This window comes from Cornus florida, unplaced genomic scaffold (genome assembly GCF_030987335.1).
Source record: "Cornus florida cultivar Cherokee Brave unplaced genomic scaffold, ASM3098733v1 CherokeeBrave_3.0.0_Hap2_Chr10, whole genome shotgun sequence".
NCBI lineage: Eukaryota > Viridiplantae > Streptophyta > Magnoliopsida > Cornales > Cornaceae > Cornus > Cornus florida.
In genome coordinates this window covers 44,475,371-44,482,920 of record NW_026775580.1, presented here as the reverse complement: position 1 = coordinate 44,482,920, position 7,550 = coordinate 44,475,371, and positions in this window count along the sequence as shown.

Sequence of the window (7,550 nt, the reverse complement as noted above, 5' to 3'; positions counted from 1 at the left end):
GCTGACAAGTAAGGCATTTAGCCATGAATTGAGAAACATTTCATTTCATGCCTTTCCACCACAACTGTCTTCGCAAATTGTGATACATCTTTATACTACCAGGATGAACTGCGAGTCGAGAATGGTGAAAATCCCGAAGAACAACGTCATGACAAGATAAAGAACAAACATATTCCCTCTGTACCTGAGACCACTGTCTGAATGCCAGGTCTAACACTCTACATTCTCGCCGCCTGAAATCCGAACGTGGATTGACTTTATCTCCCCATCCTCCTGCTGTACCTCAATAACTCTACTAACAAGAGCCGGTTGAGCCATAAGGCTAAACAAGTTAGCTGGTGACACATCTTCATACGACTGTAAACCAAGATCTGCAAGCTCTTCTAGCATCTTCCTTCTGTGGACGGAAATGCTAGCAAGAGTACTCCGTGACTTCTTACTCAATGCATCGGCCACCACATTGGCCTTTCCCGGATGCAACTGCAACTTAAAGTCGTAGTCCTCCATGAACTCGACCCATCTGCGCTATCTCAAATTGAAATCCTTCTGAGAAAAGAGATATTTGAGACTCATGTGATCGAAGAAAACCTCAAACTTCTCCCCGTACAAATAATGTTTCCACCCTTTCAGGGCAAAGATAACTGCTGCTAACTTCAAATCATATGTCGGGTAGTTCAACTCGTGAGTTTTCAACTGTCGAGACCCATAAGCAACTGCTCGCTCTGTCTGCATCAGAATACACCCTAAACCTTCTCGCGAAACATCACAATAGACTACATAGCCCAAACCACATTCAGGTATGATCAAAACTGGAGCTGATGTCAATCTGACCTTCAACTCCTGAAAAGCAAAATTACAAGCCTCATTCCATATGAACTTGACTCCCTTGCGAGTAAGTCGAGTCATAGGTGCCGTTATACGAGAGAAATCCTAAACAAATCTCCTGTAGTAGCCGGTTAGGCCAAGAAAGCTCTGAACCTCAAACATTGTCTTCAGACGCTCCCAATCCATCATAGACTCAATCTTTGACAGATCCACTGCAACACCGCCCCTTGACATAACATGTCCAAGGAACTTTACCTCCTATAGCCAAAATTCGTATTTCTCGAACTTGGCATACAATCGGTTATCCTTACGAATCTGTAAAACTGCTCTAAAGTGATACTTATGCTCTTCTTTCGAAGCTGAGTACATGAGAATGTCATCAACGAACACCACCACAAATCTGTCAAGATAGTCACTGAACACACGGTTCATTAAATCCATAAAAGTTGTTGGAGCATTAGTCAAACCAAATGGCATCACCAGAAACTCATAATGGCCATACCGTGTACGAAAAACGATCTTAGATATAACCTCATCCTTAAACCTTAATTGATAGTAACCCGATCTCAAATCGATCTTCGAAAAATATGTCGCTCCTTTCAACTAATCAAACAAGTCATCAATCCTAGGTAAAGGATACTTGTTCTTGATCGTAGCGTGATTTAACTTGCGATAATTGATGCAAAGTCTTAAAGACCCATCCTTCTTCTTCGTAAAAAGAACCGGTGCTCCCCATGGTGAAGTACTAGGACAAATAAAGCCCTTAGCTTTTAAATCATCCAATTGACCCTTCAGCTCATCAAGCTTTGCCGGTGCCATACGGTACGGTGACATAGAGATGGGTGTTGTACTGGGAATGACATCAATGGCAAAAATAACTTCCCTTAAATGAGGTAACTTTGTCAGTTCCTTTGGAAAGACATCAACAAAATCCTCAATAACTATTGGAAGAACACGACCCAAACTGCTATCCTCATGAACTAGTAAACTAGCCAAATAGGATCTGTGGTAACTCTAGTCATTAATGTTAAAAACCATCGCTGGGTGGGAATCGCTCTGATCTCCCACAAAATGAAACAATCTCCCTTGGGAGTGCAAATAGACACCCTCCCGTGGAAGCAATCGATCGTAACCTGAAAGAATGACAACCAATCCATCCCGAGAATGATGTCAAAGCCTGTTATGTCGAGAACAATGAAATCGAACTCTAAGGTCTGCCCAGCTATCTCAATAGCACAACCCCGACAAACACGATCCAAAGATACTGGACCCCCAACTGGTATGTCAACACAGAGAAGACTGTTTCAAAGTGTGACTTCTAGACCCAATGAATATGCAAATGATGTAGAAATAAAAGAATGTGATGTACCCAAGTCAACAAGAACTCGTGCCCAAGAACTAAAAACTGGAAATATACCTCAAACTGAAGAGGTCCCTGCGGAAGCATCCACGTGTGGAAGAGCGTAGACTCGTCCCTGAGCCCTGCTATGAAATGCCATAATAACTTGACTGATGTGTAGAAGCAGTAGGTGTAGAGCCCCTGGCTGGATAAGTGCCAACTAGCGCCACTGGCTGTGGTGCTTGAAGAACTCTGAAAATAGACTGAACCACTACAGACTGTGCCGGTACCATCTGTGAATCTGTGCCACTACATGATTTATTCAATAACTTCGGATAATTCTTCTTGAGATGACCTGGTTGCCTGCAATAAAAGCAAGTTCCCCGCCCTGTTCTCGTAGAATCTGATGTCTGACTGGCCTATGGTCGAAACTGTGGGTAGCGAGGCTTGATGTGCCCTGGTTGTTGACAATGGTAACAAACCACACCCTGGGCTGATCCCGAAGATACAGGAATTATGGGTGCAGAATGAATCTGTTGCGGTGTCCCCTGTGAGTGTGTACTGTTTCCTACCTTGGTCTTCTTCCACTGACTCCCAGAAGATGATGGATTGTCTCTGCGAGGCTGCTTATGTGAACCTTTGATCCATGACTGATCCTGTTCCTCTGCCTCAGCTAGCATAGCCCTCTGGACCACCTCTCTGTAGGTCCTCAAACCAATAATCAAGACCCATGGCCTGATGTCAAGATGTAGCTCATCTTGAAACTTTATTGCCCTGGCCTCATCTGTCGCTACCATATCCTCGGCATAACGAGAGAGAGAAGTAAATCATGTCTCATACTTAATGACACCCATAGTGCCTTGATAAAGACCAGTGAACTGTATCCTCATCTCTTGCCTCATAGCCCTAGGAAAGAAACGCTCAAAGAACAAATCTCTGAACTAATTCCAAGTCAATCAACTCAACATTGTGGACAATGGTTATAGACCTCCACCAGATATCTGCATCTCCTATGAATATAGAGGCAGTCAAAGAAATCCTTAACCTGTCCATGGGTACTGCCATACTGTCCAACTTGCAAACTATAAGGTCCAACCAAGCTTCTGAGACTAGCGGATCTGAACTCTCTACAAATGGATCAATCTTAACCCTCTGTAGTCACATGAAGTACTCTATTGCCTCATTGACTATCGGTGCCGGTGTCTGAATCTATATCCCTGCTACTAGCATGTGTATCAATTCCTGTAGGGATTCAGTGATCCCCTGATTGATTCCCTGAGCCACTCGCTCCTCATAAGTCAGTGCCCGCGGTGGATTAGTATCCACGCCACAAATTGGAATCCTGGGCCTTCTCTGACCCTTCATTAACTCAGTGTCAGCCACCTGTTCCTCAATGCCCTGACGTGAAGACTCTCCACACGTGACAACCATGATGTTAAATGTAAGAAGGGAAAGAGGTCAACAATAACACAAGTTATTATGACCGAATGCAACTCATACTATGAATGCACAAAACACTAAGCAAGACAAGGTATGTAACATACGGTCATGCTAAAGCAATCAAAGAAAGCCCTTTAAACAGTTAAGCACTTAAACAAATAAGCATACATGTCAAACAAATATGCTTTTATACACATAAGCATATAAGTATAGAGACATGTCATAATACTAAGAGTGTTATCAAGAAACACATAAACATATTACAATGCCAAAACATGTTATCAAAGGCATGTGAATATATCAAAGTAGATTAACAAAAGCATGATATGCACCCAAAACCCATCATCCTAAGGTATTCAAACCTAGGAACTCTGATACCACTTGTAACGGCCTAAGTTTTATAAACCCGGTGCGTCAGCGATGACCAAAAGATGACCCGATAACGGATCCGAAATGCGAAAGTGAAAGATGTTCAAAATAAAATAAAAGAAATGTTTTGAGGCATGGACGAGCGCTTATCCAAAGCCAAAGCACCGAGTGCTCGTCCGGCACTCTTCAACACTTAGTGCTTGTTCGACACTCTCCAACACTGAGTACCCATTCGGCACTCATCAACACTGAGTGCTCGTTTGGCACTCTCTAACACTGAGTGCTCGTTCGGCATTCATACAAGGTCGGTCGTTCTGACCTACATGGTTAAGCGTTCTGACTTACATAGCCAGGCGTTTTGACTTACATGGTCAGGCGTTCGAACTTATATGGTCAGGCATTATGACCTATATGGTCAGGCATTCAAACTTACATGGTTAGGCATTCTGACCTACATGGTCATGCGTTCTGACCTACATGGTCAGGCGTTCGGTCTTACATGGTCAAGCGTTCGGACTTACATGGTCAGGCGTTCGGTTGGAACGGTTATGACCCAATCAGCTGAACGACGAAACAGAAAGCAACAATCAGCCGAACGACGAAATAGAAAGTAAGAAATCAGTCGAACGACAAAACGAAAACAAAAAATTAGCCGAACGACGTAACAGAAATAAGAAATCAGCCGAATAATGAAACAAAAATAAGTTTAAGGCTAACCTTAAGGCCATGCATTCCAAATGATCAAAAACAAGTTTAAAAACATACTTGTAAACTTCAAAATTAGTGGCTCTTGGCCTCATGTTATATATACAAAATAAGATTGTTAAGTGTACTTAGATACACATTACACATCAAGGAAGCCATCTTAGCTTCTAAAATACCATACATTCATGGTATACAAAAATATAACATAAAAAATAAGCATGCTAAACATTTGCATGTCAATACACAAAAATATTCCAAAGTGCTCATAAGCCTCTAAGGATGATGAGTATCCAAGAATATTGTCTCCTTACCTATAAAATAACCCAAACAACTAGGGTGAGTAATCAAGTTACTCGTAGGAAGAAGCATATGCGTATACCCTAAAGTTTCAATATCATTGCAAGATCAATATAGATGAATACAAAGGATCATTCTATTTAACGTCTATGTTCAAGGAGTTCTAAGGGATCATCTTAAGCTAACTTAAATGATTCTTTAACAACACAATATCAACATCAATGTACTTAACAACATCAATTCCCCAATAGCAAAAATTACAAGTTACAATTAAACATTGGTTGTTGATGAGTGCTAAAATGTGACGCATTTTAGCACCTAAGCTAGGGTATTTTAGTCCATTCATCTATCTTACTTTCATGCCTTAGATACTTATTTGTGTTTTTGCCTATTTCAGGTTAATAAATTTCAAACAGGCTAACAAGAGCCATTTAGCTCAATTTTGGAGCTAAGGAGCAAAGTTGGAAAGAAGCTAATAAAAATGCACTAGGGGAACTTTGATCGATTGAAGGAAAATCCTGATCGATCGAAGAGGTCTACAATCGATCGAAATGAGGCGGTGCCAGCTCAACCAATTGGCTAAAGCCTGGAAGATATTTTCGAGCCACGTCAGCTTCGATCGATCAAAGGTAAGTGTTTGATCGATCAAAAATCTTCAATCGATCAAAATGCCTCCTGGCAGTGAGCTGTCTAATTCCCGAGCGCGCCGATTTCTACCTAACTTGTGTAGTTGTGAATTTCTTCCAATCATAGGTTGTAATTCTGACTTGGTCCTTACTCAAAGGAGTATGTAATTGATTTATTGAACATTATTGTATCATCCATCATAGATAGATATTCGAAAATAGAGAAAAATAATTTTTCCTCTCTAGAACTAGGGTTTTGGGAAGAAAGCAAGGATGAAGATAATGATGCCAACCTCCAAGCTAGCCCTTGAGGGTTCCATGTCCACTGCAATGAGTGGCTAAATCCTTTTCTTGGGGCTAGAGATAGCTTTTGTGTATTTTTGGGGATTTTAATTGCAATAGATGTTTTGACTATGCATAAATATAAATCTTGTGATTTCTACTTGATTTGTATGAATTAAAGCTTTCAATTGATCATTTGGCTCTAGTCATATATCTATGTATGCTAGAATTGATATTCATGTTTTTATCTCTAGATTTAATGAAATTGATGCATGTCTATGTGTGTTGATAATGTTAATCTAGTGATAGTCAAAGCATGGTGCTTAATAAAACACTCTTGTGATTTATTTGATGGTTCACACTTATTTCTTGATGGATTGTATCACATCTCTAATTTAATTAGTTTAATTTTATGTCTCTAGCCTAGTTGTAGTGTAATTGCTTTAATTTCTTATGTAGGTGAACAATCCATTCTTGTTTCTTGATGTTCCATACTTGTGAATGCAAAGAGTGCATGTCTCTAGATATTTGTGTGTGCATTAATTGTGGTTTAATTGAATGGATTTTGGTCTCATTTGATAGGTTGTGTTATTCATTAAAATTGGCTAGACAATCTATACTTATTTGCCATCCATACTTAGTTTCAATTGATGTTACATATACATAAGTTACAATTTAAATTTCACCATTAATGTACAATTGCTAGTGTTTGATGAAATGAAGCTTAGTGGTGACTCTAAGCCCCAAGACCTCTCTCTTATATCTTTTCCCTATTTTATAGATTGCTTTTTCTTGCACTAATCTTTATTTGCATTGTAGTTAATTAACCAATCACCAACAATATTTGATCACTCGACCTACTAATTCGACATTAATTTTCATCACAAATACACCTCATTTCCATTGGGATGATCCCTACTTATTCTAGCTATATTTTTAGTTGGAAGTGGTAGTGGCATTTTCTAAATTTAAACTTGGCCACACTACACACTTTTGCATGCAATTTGGTGCACTAGCACGACACACACCAAGTTTTGGCATCGTTGCCGGGGAATTGGCACCGTCGTATTTGGAAATTAATTAGGAATTAGTACTCTTTTGATCTTGTCTTTATTTTTATTTTATTTTGGTTACTTATTGTGTTTGTTCTTGACTGGCTAGGTGAATTGAGCCAAGAGAGTGAAGCAAAGGGAAATTGAATAGCAAAAGATCAAGAAGCCAAGTAAAGCTAAGCAAGAGCATAAAAAGCTCAAAAATTAAAAAAATTGCAAAGCAAAGCAAGGTAAAGAAAAAATTGAAAAATCATTTGAAGTTGCTTAAGGACCCTTTGTGAGCCTTTCTAAACTCTATCACTAGTTAAATCGTGAGTCCGCATGGAGGCAAGTTGTTATTTTCTTAGATAAATCGTGAGCCTGCGTGGAGGCAATTTAATTTTTCTTGCATATTGTTCAAAGCATGGGAGTATGGGATTATCGTATGTGGAGGATTGTTGATTATTGATTTGTTGTGGAGGAGAAGTGATTGCTATTTGCTTGTTGCTTGTTTTTGTTTTGTTTGTGCATGTATGGTCGTAGGTCGTTAAATCCTACTCTTGTCCCACTTAATTTGAATCTTGAATCCATTATTCGTGATTTTAAGGGAAGGGGTAATTCTAGTCATTCCATTTC